Below are 20,119 nucleotides of genomic sequence, written 5' to 3' on the forward strand. Positions count from 1 at the left end.
GACGCAGTCTCTATCAGATTGCACGGCATAGCTGGCAGAACTGAAAGCCCTGATACTGGCACTAAAAGATACCGATCCAGAATCCCCCACACTCATTGTGTGCGATTCGTTTTACTGTGTCTAGTCAAACAATGAATATCTTCACTATTGGGGCCAGAATGGGTTTCGAGATTCCAAAGGTTGCACAGGAAAGCACAAGTTGCTTTGGAAACAAGTGGCAGACCTGAAAAAAGGCTTACCACGGGCTCATGTATTTTCCACATTGAGTCATCAGCATTTTGGCATGCACGTTGAAGAGAATTCACTGGCTGAAGAAGCCGCCAAGGCTCATTCTAGTACGCGAATAGACGGACAGATAATGATAGGTATGAACGCTATGCGCAACAACAGCTTTGACTTGCCAAAAGGTGTTCCACTCAAGTACTCCTACAAGTTAGATGCACAAAACATTCCGTACGCTCAAATTCCAAGAGTGGCAGATAGAGTAATACCAAACATGGATTGCAGATAAGGATTCGTTCTGGCTGTACACAAGGGTCTAGGTTCTGCACACGCAGGTCATAACTGCTTCATTACTAAAGCAGTGTTATTGGTGGCCAGGTCTTTCTTAACAGACCAAGGGTTATGGTCTTAATTGCGACATCTGTCAGCAGATGAAAGGTTCTTCCGTAGCACGTCCACCACAAACACCATTACTGATATCAGACAGACCTCTCACATGTGTCTTGTTGGACCACTGCGGTCCCTACAATCTGACGGGGCTTATAGGTACATCCTGGTGGCAGTGGATTCATGTTCTATATTCCTGTGGGTTTGGCCTCAGCTCTCGGCTGATGCCCAAAATGTTATAAAGGATTTGCGAGTCTTCATAGGGACATACATAGGCTTTCCTGATTTCAGTTTCTATCTTTGGTAAATTCTGGTGGGGTTTTTTCAGTGTTTTCCAGTGATTTCAATACCCTAAAAAAACAGCGGTTATCAGTGCTTACACATTTTTGCGGCATTAAAAACAACAGAAACAGTGTTTTTCCGGTGCTTATGGGAACGTTTTACTTTTATTATTGCTTACTTTCTGCACTGATAGTGCATGGTATAATGACAGTGTACATACCGTGTATATGTGGTCCAAATACATTTTTACAAATCAAACTTATTGTAGCACACCATACTATACGTCTTTAGTGAGTATTAGGTCATGAGTGCTTTCTCTTTCCTTCCCATGTTAACTTTTATATGTGAAAGGGCCCTCTCAACATTGCCACTTGAGATGGGCAACGCCAAAACAGCCAGCACACAAATAAAAGTAATAATCAGCTCTTGTTTTTATTTGTTGCTCTTCTCCTTTCATAAAGTTCAGATCTTGAACCCTTTTATCTCTTTGTGGCTGGGCCACTGCAGTGCTCAGTAACTCGGTCTTACAGATTGTTTCCTTCATTCTCTTTAACTGGTCAAAAACTCTGGGCCCAGAATGGTGTTGGGTCCGGCCAGACAAGACTATGCAACTCCTGCCTTAACTTTACTCCACTGGCTCACTGTTAAACGACGAGTATTTTTCAAAACCTCATGCGTGGTCCATGAAACCTTAAATGTTATGTTACATGCTCCCCTCAGATTGTGTGTAACCATGTACCACCACCCTCTGGCTCTCAAGTCATAAAAGCAATGTATCCTTCAAATCTTAAAGTTGAGGATAGCATTGCTTGGTGGCTGGGCCTTCTCAGTGATGGCAACTTCCCACTAGTGTAAGACCAAATTTCTGAACTTTTCTAAAGCACAAAAGACTTTGCTTTATCTTGTTATAGGAGTCTTACAAAACAGTAAATTGAATTACTTCAAAACTAATTTGCATTAATTAATTTGATGGCAATAGTATTACGAAAGTAAAGTTAAATCTCAGGGCCTCCGTGAAGTAGAGGCTGAAAATTAGCTGCTAAGGTGGGACTAGGTGCCTTTTAGCTACTGCCTCATTTCATATTTCTAGGAGAAATACATCTTCATAGATGCATGGGCTGGCAGGAATTGATGCATAACTTATTATAGAAAGATTTAGGCTTCACATTCTTTTATTATTTAATGGCTGATGGGGAAAAACATTTGAAGTGAAAGGAATAGTGTGGACGCAAGACTGATACATTCCTTGGTCTCTCCACAGAGAAATCACTTCCACTGCATGATATAATAATACATTTTTCTTGCACATCCAACCCTTGCTCTCTTTTAAATGATCACCCCCAGGTAACAATGAAAAGCACCCTGCATGCCCATCCCATTATTGGCCTCTTTCATAGCCTGCATTCTGAATGCCCATGCCATCTTTTACTTATTTGCTGTAATAATAGACATGTAGCACTATGTAGTAATTGAGGCGGAGGCGAGACAGGTTCACATGAGGTTTGTTGAATTACAAGGACGTGGAGCAGAGGAGAAAAGCTCCACCAGGCTCAGCAGTTAAGACCAACAGTGTAAGAACATTCCATGTGGCTAGGAAACAGAGCTACCTAGCAACACCAGCATTCTGATGCAAGCAGAAACCATGTACACAATACTACATACCTCCCCTTGTTCCTGCATAAAATACAAAAGGACAAAAAAAAACGAATAAAAAAATAAAAGCAACTTATCTGAAGTGAATACAAAGATTACAAAATAACTTATCTGAAGCGAACAGGCAAAGAACATTTCCTTGTGGTCTTCCTAACACCCTCATTATTTAGAGAATTGTAACTGACCCGAGCTTCTGACGAATTAGAGACTGGCGTAGGCACACCATTATTCTCACGAGAAGAGCTCAGGTCAGAGCTATGCACACCTTTAGAGACTTTATTAAGATTCCACCAGTACCCTCCTTCAATTTGCACAGCATTACCATAAACCTTTACAACACGCTGCGGTTTACCGAATTTGCTCTCTCCTTTCTTTGCATACAGAGGAGACTTGATTTTATCAAAATCCCCATCATTGAGAAAAGACATCTTGACACCCCTTTTTGCATCAAACCAACTTTTTTGCTTAGTTTGTGAAATGGTTACATTCTCTTTGACTCAATCCGTGAGATCATCAATGTTTGTGGCAGACTTCAGCAATTTAGACATCCACCCAGGCCTGAAGGATGTGTTGGCATTTCTTCCGCTCATGAGGACAAAAGGAGCAACCTTGGTGATAGATTGTGGTGTAGTTCTGAAGAAACCCCATCATATCGTCAAGGGCCTGTCTAACATCATGATGGCCCATCTTGGCCCACTTCACACAGTCCCCAACTACTCGGTTCATCCTCTCCACAAGCCCATTCGTCTGGGGATGGTATAATGAACTCTTGAGATGTTTGACACAGACAAACTGGAGAAATGATTGAAAATCGCTGCTGACAAATTGTTTGCCATTGTCAGAGTCTATAACCTCTGGAAAACCCTCTCTCAAAAACACTTTGGTAAGAAAGTCAACAATAGATTTGGTATTAGCCTCTCTCACCAACTTAATCTCAGGCCATTTGGATGCATAATCTACTAAAACCAGGATATACTTGTAGGGTCCACAAAGAACATCATAGGGTCCTTGTACATCAATCCCTACCTTTGCCCAGGGTCTGTCCGGTCACTCGATGGGATTTAAGGGAGGTGTGGACACTATAAGGGACTTATCAGAGGAACTGCAAACGCAACACTCTTTAACCATGTTTTCAACGTCAACATCCATGGATGGCCATCAGAAAGCATCGCGAAGGCGGCGCTTTGTGAGCGTGGCTCCAAGGGGTCCTTCATGCACATGTCTCCTGACCTGAGGGAAGAAGGGGGAACAAGTTTTTCACCCCTTAGTAATAGACCATCTTCGAGAGACAACTCTTGACCAATTTTACAAAAAGGTTGAAAACAAAGGAGATAGGACCTTTTCACGTGGCCAGCCCTTCGTAACTAAAGCACTGACATCCTGAAGGATGGAGTCAGAAAGGAAAGCTGATCTCCACTCCTCAGAGCCCACTTTGTGTTGAGGAATATCTAGGGCAGCAACAAAACAATCCTCGCAATCCTCATCAACAAGATCATCAAATTTAATGTTCTCCTGTTCGTTTTCGCTAACTGGAAACCTTGAAAGAAAATCGGCTCTGAAATTTTTCCCACCAGAGATATGTTTGACCTCAAAATGGTACTGCAACAATCTGGTGACCAATCTGAGTATCCTAGGAGGAGAGCACTTACTCATCCCATCCCCTAAAATGCTTACCAGGGGCTTGAGGTCAGTGAGAAGAGTGAAGTGTTTACCCCACACATACGGGCGAAACTTTTCTATAGCCAAACAACATGCCAGTAACTCCCTTTCTATGACTGAATATTGGTGTTCTGCACCTCTCAGTACACGAGAGGCAAATCCAATAGTATGTTCAATACTGTCAACTTTCTGAGTTAACATGCCCCCTAATCCCACTTGACTGGCGTCCACCGTGATGAAGCATTCGTGAGATGGGTCGAAAGGCTTGAGAGCTTTGCAACAGCTCAAAGAGGACTTTACACGATCCAAAGCCTTCCCACACTCCTTGTCCCAGTCAAACACAACACCTTTCTTTAATAGTGCACTTATGGGGCGAACGGTCGTTGCAAAATAGGCAACAAACTTAGAATAATATTCACATAACCCCAGTAAGGATTTAACACCGGACTTATCAGTGGGGGCAGGAGCATTAGTGATGGCTTCCAATAGCCCTGGCTTGGGACTCACACCTTCTTGAGACACCATGTGACCCAGGTATTCAACCTTATTGCAGGAAAACTCAGTTTTTTCAGGTTTGAGCACGACGCCATGTTCCTTGAACAAGGACAACACTTTGTCTAAGGTGACGTCGTGAGTGGCACTGTCCTTACCAAAAACAAGAACATCATCTTGGAACACCAAGACTGAGCTCAAATCCCGAAGAATGTTGTTCATAATTCTTTGGAAAACGGATGCCGCTGAGGCTAAACCAAAGAGCATCCTGCGATATTGGAAGGTCCCCAGAGGGGAAACAAAAGCTGTGAGATGTCTGGATTCCGGGTGAAGTTCAACCTGATGGTAAGCACTTGCTAGATCGAGCTTGGAGAAACATTTGGCTCACTTGGTGGCTGCAAAAAGATCAGATATTTTGGGCAACGGATGGGATTCTACCCAAATCTCTTTAATAAGGGAACTTAAGTCAACATAGACCCTTAGTTGTCCATTCTTTTTGCGGGCAACCACCAAGGGAGAAAGCCACAAGGATGACTCGGCAGGCTCAATGACTCCCTTGGCGCACAATTCTTTTAGTTCTTTCTCCAAATCCAATCTAACACTGAAAGGTACACCCTAAGCTTGTGCTTAACAGGGGTGGCATCATGCTTGACAACAATCCTGTGCTTAAAACCTTTAACTTTACCCAAACACTCTCCAAAAACAGAAGGGTATTTTGCCTTCCACCTTTGTTTGATGTCATCGCAACTAGAACCTGTTCCCGGGTGCCGGGCTTCAAAATCATCCCAAACAATCCCTGGTGAAACCACCCGAGGATGTTCAAACCCTTTACAGCAACATAAATCTTACCCTTGATGCATCCCCCTTTAAAATACATCTTATCCTCAAATAATCCCAACAGATCGATCTTACGTCCCTCATAGGAAACTGGGGAGCGATATGGAGGAGACAGTTCAATGGAATCACCCCACGTTTCTTCAAAAAGCTTTTTGGTAATAATTGTGATGCGGGCACCCGAATCTACCAGAAGAGGAAGACTCTTTTCTCCAACACCAATGTCGACGATAGGATCCCTACAATCAGAAGGGTCACCTTCGATAGCTTTAACTGAGGAGCTAACCCGAACATGTTCTTCACTCTCCTCCCTAATCACAGAGATAGTTTCTGAGTCACTTTCACAATCAGATTCAACGATACATGCCACAGGTTTTTTAACATTTTTTCTTTTAAGACAGACCTTGGCAAAATGCCCTACTCTCTTGCAATAATTGCAAGTGACAGAAATGGCGGGGCATCTGCTATTCTTACCATGGGGAGGATTACCACATCTAATACAGAGGATGGGATTGACTCCATCAGGTTTGTTAGACTTAGGTAAACTTTTGGAAATCATATTCTTGACCTTAGGAGTGGATTTCCCATCCTTGACAACGTTAACACTGCCATTGATCTTGTCAACATTTTTATGCTCGAGTTCCTTTAAAGAGCTCATTGATATCTCAATGCCTTTGGCAATTCTCAAAGTCTCGTCGAGAGTGGGATCAGTTAAGGTTAAATGTTTCTGCCTAATGCTCTTTTCTTTCCATTGAGATACAAATTGGTCTCTTATAAGCTGATCTGTAAAGTTCTCAAACTTACAGACTGATGCTAGATGCCTCAATGAAGAAATAAAGGTATCGACGTCTTCATCTTCCGTTTGTTTCCTTTTAAAGAACTTATGCCTTAGAACAATAAGGCTAGGTTGCTTATCAAATATCTTCTTTAGTTTCAAAACAGTTTGGAGGAACTCGTCTAAACCATAACTTTCTTCAGGAGCAAGCTCGGGTAGGTGTTTGAAGATTGACCTACCTTCAAAGCCCAGCGAATGGAGCAACAGATATTTTTTTCTGTCAGCCGTGTACCTTGTTGCCCCGATAGCTCCTATATATGTCTCAAATGCATGGAACCATTTTTCCTACAGAACAGGAGGTTCCCCAGGGGAATCCAAGAATGAGGGAGGCGGGTTTACTGATTGCATGGTGCACATGTTGACGAATTTGTGGCGAAAAGGAAAAAGGAGGTTTAGTTAACACAGACAGAAAATATCCTAAATGGTGCACAAAATAAGAGCAATATTAGAACACAATCAAAATGAAACAGAACAGAATGAAAACAAATAGCGTTGATGTGTGCACTGCCAGACGATGAGTATATAGAAAAATCAAGGTGTGTGCATCACCGTATAACGCACAATAATTTGACCAAAATGTGTGCACATTACAGATGAAGAGCAGGGTACACGGACATCACTGTATCAAGAAGCAGGTGTGAGGTACAAAAGCATCTATAAACTGAAAAAGGTGTGCGCATCACCGAGTTCAGAGCAAAAGACGAAGCTTAAATGAGTGCGCAATTTATTTGTGACACTTGACAGGGTTCCAACTTGAACAACACTGCTTGAAGTATTAGGAAAGTGTGCGCACAAACTGAGTGAGGAGCAACAGATAGGGCTCCGATGGATGCGCAAAACAAATCATGTAGAAAGGTGTGCGCATCACCGAGTGAAGAGCACAATGAAATAAACAGGTCGAAAGCCAGAGGGCGTGCGCATCATAGTGATGTACAAATTGTATCCATAGTCGGGTGTGCGCATCACCGCGTGATGCACAAATTTAAACAATACTCTCGCTGGACGTTAAACGCAAGCCCAACGCGTTGTCAATGACACTGGAACGCACAAAGCCTATCTCAAAATGGCCGCTCATATAACATGACGGCGTCATGGGATGTTGCACGACTGGCGCTAAGCGTGGTGCGTCACTGGAGCGCAAATGCCAAGCTTGAGACAGAGGCGACAATGGAAGTTGGCGAGGAGAACTCTGTCTAGATTCCAGAGTAGCTAGGCAGGAGGCAGGTGGTGAGTGGCCGTTATGTAGTTTTTATTTTAATAAAATGCGTGAGTAAAATGTCCCGATTGCAATGTCTGAAAAGTTAAATACGCGTGGTAGGGAAACTACCAAACGGGGCTGAGCCTAAAGCGCTGAACGGGACAAAGTGTGTGAAGGACCATAAATCATGAAAGCGCGTACACGCCCTACCAGTTAGTAGATTTTTCTTGGAGAAGCAGTAAGACTAGCTGATGTGTTGAAATGGAAGGAGACAGCTAGGCAGATGACGTGCAGGGTTGAGCAAGGACGTTGCAGGTCTGATAGAGCTGTCTCCCAGGGCATTGTTTACTTGCTCGTAGTGGTCTCTTCAGAAGGAGTGTAGCACACAGGATTCGTCAGATTGTGACCGCGTAATTCATGAGAATCGTCGCCAAAATATTTGTAGTAATTGAGGCGGAGGCGAGACCGGTTCACATGAGGTTTATTGAATTACACGGTCGTGGAGCAGAGGAGAAAAGCTCCACCATTCTCAGCAGTTAAGACCAACAGTGTAAGAACATTCCATGTGGCTAGGCAACAGAGCTACCTAGCAACACCAGCATTCTGATGCAAGCAGAAACCATGTACACAGTACTACACACTATCATTCAGATCCTGCATCACTCTGGTACGAACATATTTCACATTGAAAGTTTTCACGAAGTTCCTCATTTACTAAACATGTATCCATTCATGTGATTTCCTTTTTTGTAAATCACGTTTCTCAAGTGTATTATTCTGGTGCAGTCACATAAAGTGAACCAAGTCTGCAGCTTTGATCCCAGTTTTGAGGTACTAATGTTTGTAAGACCGCTTGCGCACCATAGCAGGTCAGTTTTGACACCCCAGTAGTTCTTCAGTGACAAAGGTGAATAACATATGAAAACAGTCTTTTCGCCTCTCCCAGAGTATTGTTCTGTTGGCACAATTTATATCAATCAGTGAAAGCTATTTCGGTTCATCGTGCAGTGCGCACAAAGTGAAAAGATAGGCGGAGAAATCATCTCTGAACAATATTTCACTCTTGGACCCAGGACTTGCTTTTGGCATGGCATGGGTGAGCTGTGCAGAGGCGCCAATCTTCAGAGGGGTGAAAATAACTATTTGCATAAAGGTCCTACAACCAGTAACGCCTCCTACCTTGGCTCAAGTGAGTCCGTTTAAAGTCCTTTCAACTATTCTTAACGTACTGCAATCGATATATTTTAGCACCTATTCATCCCCCTACCTTGCCCTCCCATCTACCCCTCACCCTCTGCTGCCACTAATCTGTGAAAAAGGCCTACTAGCAAGGGCGACATATTTCCTTCTGTCCAAGGGAGCGATTGGGCCGCCTCTGTGTGCACCTCTCAAATGGGGCCATGTGTGTTTTCGATGTTTTAAATAAAAGCTCCGTATTGTAAACATAATGACATAATTTAGTATCTGAGGCATTATAATTTGCAGTTTTCAACACATTTTCATTCTTTCCAGTTTCATTAGATCAAAAAAAAGTCAACAGTGCCACGTTCTTTGCATAGATCACATGTTTGTACACTTTTCAGTTATTGCTTGCTGCTTTACCCAGTTAAGCAAGTGCTAAAACGGCAACATCTTTGTTCAGAGTCACATCGTATAAATGCGTGTTAAAGAAAAAAATGATTGCTATAGAAATAGCCTCTATCAGCCACATTCTTTGAGCATTTGGGGACAATTGCCAAGTTAAGACAAATCCTGTATGTTTGCAGCAGTGTTAGCCTTAATGACAACAGGGACCTCCGGGCAAAACTTCTAATAAAGATTTACTAATCTGATTTAAATGTGTTATTGAATGAAAGCAGCTGCCCAAATACGGCGATGAGGAAGGAACATGTAGGTGAATCTACCAGCATTTCCCCTTGATGAAACATTAGTGAACAGCCGCGGTCGGTAGTAGGAGTTCCTGCAGGGCGGTGACGTGGGGAGGGGGAGGGGCAGGGTGGGGGTAGTAAACTTTGGATTACGGAGGTGTACAGGTAAGTAAACATATAAATTAATAAAACGAATTTCGTTGAGTGCACTGCATCCCCATATGCGAAGCAGTGCACACAACAAAATTCGTTTTATTAATTGATATGTTTACTTACCTGTAAACCGCCGTAATCCATAGTTTACTACCCCCCACCCTGCCCCTCCCCCTCCCCACGTCACCGCCCTGCAGGAACTCCTACTACCGACCGCGGCTGTTAGTGAACTTGTCCAAAGACAAGGTAGGAAAGTGTGTTACCTCCCGATTTGAGATGTCTGCTTTAGATTCTCGGGGGAGGGAGGGCTCTGAGGACTCAGCCCCCCACAATCCTGCCTGCTGGGAGGTGTGCCACTGCAACAGTGCTGACAGGGCACCATTAAACACATCGCATCAGCCCGAGGCATCCCTTATGAAGTCTCAGTATGTTTTATACTGCTTTGGTGCCCTCAAGTGGCCAAGCAGTGCAACAAATGCAAAAAATCAGTGACACTCGGTTTAAACAGGGTCCGCTGATTTTCATCCGGTAGGGTGCTGTCGGGCACAATCGGTTTAAACCGATTTCCGGACAGCCTAGACATATTCAATTAGCAAATTACATTCTGACCGTGGCCCTGTGTTTAACTGACGGGCTTACAAAGAAACCATGGGGAGTTTGGGTGTTGCATTGCGGTGCTCCTCTCTGTATCATACCGAGGGAAATTCGATTATGTAGAGGAAAAACCAGGACTTAAAGCAATCCTTAACAGCAAGGGTATTAGGCTTGGTGGCAGTTGGGTCAATCACCTATATGGGGTCTAAAGGGAACTTGACAATATGCCAAGAGGTCCCCTGGGGGGGGCGTACTCCATACGAAGTCCTGTTTGGTATTAGAATGTGGGTACCTGATCTCGACTGGGCCAGCACAGTGGCAGATGAAAAACCATTTGACATCAATGATCGTTTGGCTGTTTTACAGGAACTCAATGAAAAAAGTAAAATGCACCACCATTGGAGAAGTAAAAGCTGTACCAGCAAGACCTGCCTGGGTCCCAAAGATTGGGGACCTGGTCAGAGAAAAGATTGTGGACAAAAAATTATTTGGGCCATCTTATAGAGCACCTATACCTGTCCTGGCTATCAAAGGAACAAGAACAGTACTTCTTCCACCCATTGCCAGCAAGAAAGAAAAGAGATTCATCTCAATTGGTCTGATCAAACCACACTACATGGCCAAAACTCAATAGTAGTCTGCATGGCTTTCTGAGTAGCACCAGATCTCCTCTCACTACCATATAGGAGGTTCAGATGAAAAGATTATTTACGTTTGAAGATTCTACTCCACGAGGTGAAGGAGTTATCAACCACGAAATGAAATTTGAAGCGGTTGAAATTGAACAACTTTAATCTACAAATGCAACACAGATCTCAATTCGGCCTAACACAGAGATCTATGTAAATGTCTCAAACGGAGACATCTGCTAGTTCAAAAAAACCTGCTGAGCTACCAAAGATAGATCGAACTGCTTCTGGCTACTTCATCGATTTTTATTCTTTCTCATTGGATCCAGGTGAACCCGAGTTACCCACATTGCCTGTTTCCCGAAAACAACAATTTCATGATTTCTACCTTTGGTGAAAAATACTTACTTTGTTTCTCCCTCGCTACAGCTCTGGATTGCAATTGGTGTACTGTACCTGGTCCTTGGGATTGGTATAGTGACTGTCTTTTTCTTGCTCCTAAATGGACATTACCTCCCAGAATGCTCTGCTGTATAACATGGGAACTTGATTCTTAAACAGCATGCAACATTTCACCGTAAATAGAGAGACCTGTCCTTAGTGAACATTACAGCAGTTCCAGTTCCTGAAGGAATAGTTTGGGACAGAGTTTCCTATGATGTATGTAGTCCTACTGAATTTTTAAAAATACCACACTAATTTAAAATTTCTCTAAGTGATATCACCTTCAGTACTCTCTCTGATGATTGGGACTTTGAAACCGTAAATACTATGCTGTCTGATTTAGAACAATCTGCTGCATTTTCAAATGATGAATTGTTATGATGATGCATCTAATTTTGACACCATGTTTTGTTACCAACACTATGGTCATCATTTCTTGCACAAAGCAAGTATCCCGCATAATGTTTTCTCTTACCATCAATGGGAACATTGCCCAACACCGCCGAAAGGTAGTTCAGCTACATTTGCACAGACGTTTGCTTAGTTTTCTGGGTTTAACACATTAGACCCGACCTCTTATTATTATAAGCTTGCACCTACACCTGCAAAGAAAAATATGCTCACTAACACAAAACAGATATACTCTGCTTTCTTTATTGCCCAGCTGTCTGTACATGGTTCAGACTTTTGGAGGGACACATTAGATGGGGGAAACGGCCACTACAACGCGACCGTTTCCACGCATAACCATAACCACGCATGCATTACAACGCATGCGTGGTTACAACAAAAAGCCTTTACCACGCATACCTTTACTACGAAATTTGTAGTAAAGGCATGTGTGCTAAAGTAAAAAGAAAAAAAAGGGGGGGTTGGGGGGTCTCCCCCCCAAAAAAAGCATGGGATTAAAATAGAGGGCTTGGGGGGGGCACCACCCAAAAACAAATATTAACAAAACGCACCTGATTCCATCATTTAAAGAAAGATGTGGAGGCAATCCACGTCATTAGAGGAAACTGAAGGACACTTCCGCTTCCTCTTAACAACGTGGAACGTCACCAAGGAAGATCGAGGAGAGGAGAGGTAAGGGGGAATGAGGGGGTGGTGTCGCGCAGGGGTAAATTTAAAGGGTAGATTTTTAGTGCGATATCCTTTAACAAGAAAATACCATTAACATGCATAATTTAACAACGAAAACCATTGTAAAAGTATGCGTGTTAAAAGCCTTTTCGTGGTAAAGGATATGCGTGTTGATGGCATTCGCATTGTAATGAATGCGTGGTAAAGGCATGCGTTACAACAGAATGCGATGTAAAGTCATACATTCATTAGACACAAAATCTGTCTGTGGGAAAAAGATTGGCAGGTTCAGGGAACTGAGGCCTTATTTAGAGCATGCCTCACATCACATCAGAACATTTTCCTGAATAATACAGTGCAGCAGACTTCCTGTTTGTGTTAGCTAAGATTAAGGATTTGAAATTACCTCGGATTTCCTCACTTACACACTTGGATGGATGGCAAAATTACACATAACACAGTGAGGATGCATTAGATGCCATACTACACTATGGTTCATACAATTCATCAGACCCCAATTGGAAGAGATGGTTGGGTCGGCCTATCAACACAAATAGGTGTCAGTTCAGATTCAGGGGTACCACCAAAGGGTTGAGTATCCATAGGCCTGACCAGCGCTATGTACAAACAGAACATTCAGGGGGTGACATCTTACAGTGTTGGGAAGTTATGGCTAGAGTGGCTAAAGACCTCAACACTGTCCCAGGTGAAACAACACTTGTCCTTTCTCTCAGATGACATGCATCTTAGGGATTTTTAATTAGGTCCCCAGAAGCCACATCATAAGAGCGTCTTGTATGTTATTTACCACGAGGTATGGAAAATCTCCCAGCAGGAGGCTGCTGAGAGATTGCGTGAGATTGACAGCGTTAACCTAGAAAAGGCTTTGGCAGTGATCGACAATGTAATGATCACACTATCATCTAGAATTTATTCACTGGGTAACGGGTAACATTGTGTCTTCTTCTACAGATATGATTGAACAGGATTTGTCTATTCTTCAACATGGAGAATCGCAATTGCGATAAATTCTATTATTAAGCTGGAAACTACAATCATTGCATTCTGGCTACGTGCCCTGGTGTCACATCAAAAGCACAACTGTTTTCTGCATACAATCTAACAGAAAGACAAATATCAATGGCACGAAGAGATGCAAAATATACAATGCTGCACAATGAAAAATTGGACCAATTATCTTTCACCATGGCTAAATCATCCTCCAGAGAATGGGTAATCCATGGCTATATTACACTGCCAGTCACGACATTCGAATTTCAGTACTGTCTAAAGTACCAGCAAGTAGGCAGGTATGAAGCGTTGGGAGAAGGATATATACATTGGTACTGGGATTCACAGTACATAGTTAGATGCTGGAATGGGCACAATTTAATTTTTCTCAGCAGTTCAGACTGCGAAACTGCTTTAAGCAAGTCTCTAGATTGCAAGGGTGTTTTGCTTCACGGAGCCTGTAATGCTTCGTTGGCAACTTATCCTGTCACTTGAAGGTTTCTTCAGCTGCTGTGATTCATCCGGTGTTCAAACTGTTTTTGAATGGAAGTTATTTGATGCTGAATGATCAAGGTTGTTGTGGGATGGTACCAGGCATCGAATATTTAGTAACAGTAAGTTCTAGGCTTACTTGTTCTATACAAGTATTGTTTACACCGACCCACACAGTTAGGGAGGCGAAGCTATAGCCTTCATTGAATGTTTCCTTTATGGGGTTGGATTCTCTGAGCAGACTGAAAGACATGCTTTTTCAGAAGGATGTGGCCTTAACCTCATGCGTGAGACTTTTGATCTCCAGGTTGCAAGTGCTACATCTGAGATACAGGCGCTAGTCCGTACAAACTTCCAACTCCATTTTGGGGAAATAGTTCATCGTGTCTTTAATATTTCTGATACGAGAGGGATCGTGCACCTATTTAAGAGCATAGGTTCTGAACTATTAAGCACCTTTCAGACAATCTTCTGAGTTATTCCAGCATTTATACACTCTGTATTTGGAAGTGTTGTTGGAGGGAGTGTGCTGGTCCTACTACTTGTAATGGGTATCCTGGTTTTTATTTTCCTGCTACGCAATGGATGGCCCAGTTCCTCAAGAGATAGAAAAGGCACTCCTGGTGCGACATTTCCATGAATGCATGGTACTCCATCTGGACACAGCTCGGCTTCAGGAGCTAAGTGAACATCGGTTCCTATCACTCAGACCAGTCTGGATTGATTGCATCTTGCCTGTTCTCCGCTGCCTTTGCGGATACGAATGCATGTTGAACATATGTCTGACTCTTCCATCGGTTGCACCGCCAGACATAGACGCACTACTGAACCCCTTAAAGGCCCATGCGTTACAGTGTCCTCAGCGTATTTCCATGTTGATGACTGCATTCTTAGAGCCTGCACGGGATGCTTCAGCTCCTGTTGGAAGGAACAGCGGCTCTACAATAAGCACACAGGCTCCGAGTGTTTCCTTATAGGCTGCTGGGGGAACTGAAGATGATCACCTTTGCTCCATTAACCTGATACTATTGTCATGAAAATCTTAAAAATGTAATTTCTCCGGTTCTACCAATTACATTTTTGTTGTTTTGGTCTTGTTTTATTTATAAAAAAAAGTTTTATTTTTCTAACTTGGTGTTGGATTCATTTTGTCTTGTGTTTTCACTTTATTACTCTCTGAAGTGTGGCAAAATACTTTACAAGTTGTCTCTAAATTAAGCCTGACTGTTCTGTGCCAATCTACGATAACGCTGAGCACAGGCTAGATTAGGATTGGCTTGTGCCTCACCCTAAAAGGATTGTGGTTGCTGCTTGACCCGGGGCTTCCCACCCAGCCAACCAACAACCCCATTTCTCACAATTACGTTTTGGAAAAAAATGCACATACTTTCTCTTTCTGAAAAGACATTATTAATTGACAATAATGCCCAGATTGAAGGAACGTTTGTTTCATTTTTGTAACATTTATTTAAAGTTATAAAAATTCTAATAAACAAACATGTTTTGATTTATCTACTTGAGAAAAAGGATTTTTACAACTATTAAATAATGTTTCAGTACTATGCCCAAAATTTCCTAATTTGAAAAAGAGCAATGTTTGAATAATATAAATACAGGATGCAAAAAACAAATGAAGAGATTTAAAAAAATGATTTGAACAGAAGGATAAGGAGACTACCAACAAAGTGAAAGTTGTTTCGTATAAGAATTTGATGTATGCTGAATTCCAACATATGTAAATCTATGCTATTTATATCTTGAAAACTTTATGAATGATTTTGTTATTCAAATATTTGGTAACAAACAAAACATGTATCTTTCAGTGTCCTCAAGCTTTAAACACTCTGATGTCAAAAATATTAATTATAGCTGAAACAAACAATCATTTGCAGTGCAATAGGTCTCGTATTTGGGAGAATTTGAGCTATTGGCATTGCAAATAACAATGCATTTTATTTACGTGTTGGTTTTTAAAGCATAAATAAAAGGCATTGTTAATTTCAAAGGCAATAGCTTAAACTCTCACAAATGCAAGACCTATTGCATTGCATATGTTTTTTTAAGCAGATGGGGAAGTAATGGTGGCGGAAGCAACACAGGGGCTTGGGTACCCGCACACACCCAATGGCTGTCTCTAAAAAGATCTCCAACAAAGAGCCCCTTCGCGGGTGCCTGTCGGGCATTGCAGCGCCGGCCTGACGAGGTGCACAGCCAAATGATGAAGCATGACATCCTTTGGGGTGTGTGAGGGCAATCCATAAGAGACCTGTACACTCCCCCTCTCTCCCCCCCCCTCAGGAACTGCACATCTATTTCACTTACTTATCTTTTAGGAGCATTGTGCCGGACCAACTAAACAGCTCCTGGTTCCTCCCTTTTGATAAACTTTATTAAAGTCCCTTTCCTTAATATTTATCCACAATCCAAACTCACTATTAGGTTGAGCTTTTAATAAATGTTAAAATAGTTGTTTAATCATCAGTAGGTCAAGCCTGGGCAGCGCATGCGCTGCTCTGTGAGCCATGCTGTATTGAAGTAAGGACGTTAAGCCCCACCAACTCTTCGCTCATATTTGTCATTGGCTTGTGCCATTGTCCTTCCTACATGCTGGCTTCTGATTCGTTAATAGGCTTGTTAGTCTCTCCTTAGTACCGTCTTCATTTGTAACACCTCCCATGAGGGCTGATTTGTAACCTCCCATGAGGGCTGGCTATTTTACTTAAATTGTTACATAGTACATCTTATTTACTCTGTAAGAACTATTTTCTTTAATGTTTTCTCCTATTGCAGGCACTACATGCTTTCCTCCAAAATTCAGTGCACCGTGAGCTCTTTCACTTAGCACTTTTACAAAATAAGCATTTAGAATGCAATAGGTCTCGCATTTCTGAGAGTTTAAGCTATTAGCATTTTAAAAGACAATGCCTTTTATTTATGTTTTAAAAACCAAAACATAAATAATAGGCATTGTCATTTACAATGCCAATAGCTCAAACTTGCGTAAATGCAAGACCTATTGCATTGCAAATGCTTGTTCTAGCTGGTCTCTAGGCTGGGATAGCAGAATTAAAAGGTTATATTGCTTCCCAGTGTTTCTTTATGAGCCAGTCAGCCATTCCTACCGTGAAAATAGCTTTTGGGTGCTAGTTATTGTAAGGACAAGTTGACATTAAATGTTTACATGTCCTACTTTTAAATACAATACACCCTGCTTTGTGAGCTACAAGCCTACATATTGGTGACTTATTAATATTCAAAAGGGAGGTTTTCTCCTGTCAAAAAGGATCCTTTTGACAGGTTGGACTAGTTTAAAAACTGCAGCAGCCAGGTTAGAGTGGCGGGCCTGGAGTCATATTTGGCTTGTCACACTAGTGGATGGCACAGTAGTACTGTAGTCCCTACATGTCATTTCACTTTCCATGACATGGGTATATTTTGGGACATCATATACTATGGCCTAATAAGAAAGGTAAATAGGCCAATTTGGAGTATGCCAATCAAAACATGTTTGAGGGAGTCAAAGCACGTGCACTAGGGCCTGGTTAGCAGTGTCCTAGTGCAGAGAGTAAAACCAGCAGCATCAGTCCACAGTAAATGGTGGTGACCCCAAAGGATGCCATTTCTCACAGTCATTAACTCAATTTGGTCCTTAAATTGAACTATACTCATTCATGCCTCAGTATCTAAGAGTTTATTGAGAGAACCCCCCGGGATCTTTAGGGAGAGAATACAACTCTTTGAATCAGAGAGAGCACTGCACTTCTTTTTGGAAAAGGCATTTTTTTCATAAGTACTTCCAGGCTCAGCAAATTGAAATCAGCAGCAATAACCACAGCTATCCCAATAGCAATGATTCACAAATGGTAATACCTTTACCTCTTCCTTCTCTGTGGCACCAGTTTTTATTTATTTATACAGCCTGTGAATGTTGTGTCTTGCTGCCTGCTAAACCACTGTGACCAGGGAAGTAGAACATATCCACAGTCAGTGTTTTAGCTGCTCACTACTCGCAAGGTGAGAAGGGAGGCTGAAGATAAATTGAGAAGAAACATAGTAAGAGACCACCTTGCACCTGCACTGCGATCAACAGGTAATATCAAAGCAGCCAGGCATCAGCAAACCCATAAACTGCCTGCCCTCTGACGCCCACAAAGTGAAGGAGATGGAGATCCAAAACTCCAGTTATGTTAATTTTTAAACTAATAAAGCAGAAAGGATTAGAAATGTGTTCATTTAACTTCCGAAACTTTCTTGACGCCTTAGTAGATGATAGAAAAAAAAACATGAGCAAGAAGGGGGGGACTACTCTTTTATACGAGGGGCTCATAAATCCTTCAAAACATCAAATTGGCTAAGTCAATTGTTCTCGCCTATATAAGGCAAGCGCTTTGCTATTGACTATGCCATTACTTTTTTGTAAGGTATTATTTACAAATATAAAAGAAAACAATTTGAAAAATACAGGATGACAAGCAAAGACATATCTTAAGGTATCTTGAAACTGAATTCAATAGTTATAAAGGGAATTATTTATTTTTCACATTTGTCACATGAAACTCTGAATAGAACTTACAGGTGACTAGTTGTAGATACTTAAAAGAACTTAACAGTTGTCTGGGGAAGTGTCAGAATTTAAAGCGAAACACTTGTCATTTATTTTCAACAAGACTTGGAACTAGCCATTTGACACTCTACCAAGGTCTGGGAGGAGAATGATGTGTCTCTGGGAAAAGAAAACACATAAAAAGGTGGTGGGGAGGATGTTTGTAAATAGTCTAACTACTAGCAATTGCTTTGAATAGTTATGGTAACATCCCACTTCAAACAGTCAGGCGAGGCACCCTTCAGATGGGAACCCAAGCAATGAAGCAACACAAGACCAGTTTGGACCTTGTTAGGCCCCATCAGGGAGGTATAGCTTGGATCCTGTGACACAGTGAGTAAAGACCCCATTTCTGGGCATGCTCTTGGTCACCTAGTGTTACATCATACACACAAAAAGGAGACAGGAGAAATGTGTCTCTCAATCAATCAATCAACCAGGGAATTGTAAGTGCGCTACTCACCCGTGAGGGTCTCAAGGCGCTGAGGGGGGGGGGGGGGGGGGTGGGTCCGCAGATCTGGAAGATTGCATCTGTTTACTTAGAGTCACAGGAAAGCAGTCTTCCTCGAATCCCGGCTAAGTAACTGTAGTTGCCTGCAGCTCCCACAGCACCTTTTATACCAAGGTCAGGTTTTTCATGCAACATGGGAAAGGCAGAATATAAAAGAAAACTAACCTGATAAATTCTGCTCTTTACTCAAACCTGACAAAATCGTATCTCTTGCTGTTCTTTAATTAAAGGAACTGGAAGGGGCAACACATAAAACGCAGGAAGTGTGATAGGGAAAAAGCACAAGAAAAAAGATGCATTCCCAAGGACTATTAAAAAAAAAAATACTTTCCCGATTTGAACCACGGGTGGATACAAAAGGATGGTAAAGAAGCTATTTTCCAGAGGTGGGACATAAGATGAAGTGAAAGAAAGCCATAAATTAAGAAGAAGATGAGACCAACAAAGCCAAAAAAACAGAAGCAATGGCTCAAACTCCTCTATAAATATTGGCACTGTACACAATAGGAATTTCATAATACAACCAAATGTTGCGTGTAAGTGAGACCTAGAAAAACAGCTTGCTTGAAGCATGTCCGGTAGAAGGACAAACCTTAAGTGTTAAGGACTGTGATGAGAGTCACAGGTGAGAAGCTAATGCCCTGGAAAGGTGATAAATTTGCTCTGATAAATAGTTTACATTCTAAAAAGCAATTAGTATATTATTTAATTAATGGCTTTGGCCTATTCTTCCATTGGTTCAGGGTCTCTTCACTATTGGTTTTATTATTACAGCTAAAATGCCTTTGTAAAAGTAAAGGTGAGGCTAAAGCTGCTTTATGTGGAAACCCTTCATGTCGAAGCTCCTCTTTCCCAATTAACTTGTAATAAAAACAGTGTCCCATCAGAGATGCGAGCATACATGCGAACACATGAAATTCAGATTTGTATACCCAAGCATGGCTTTAGGATAGCTTTAGCCCACCTAAAAATGCCTCTACTTTAATGGAAGTCAGTGGAGGAAGTAAATTTTCCTAATTTATTTTTCAAAAGCTTCCTTCTGCTCTCAAATGTTGAGGCATATACATAAAGCCGGATTTCAGCCAAGGTTTCCAGGCAATGGTCACATACTCCAGTTGCAATTGTGATTCCGTGCAAATGAGTGTGAAGGAGGTACACCAGTCAAAAGTAAA

Source organism: Triturus cristatus, chromosome 4_1 (genome assembly GCF_964204655.1).
Source record: "Triturus cristatus chromosome 4_1, aTriCri1.1, whole genome shotgun sequence".
In the NCBI taxonomy this organism is placed as follows: Eukaryota; Metazoa; Chordata; class Amphibia; order Caudata; family Salamandridae; genus Triturus; species Triturus cristatus.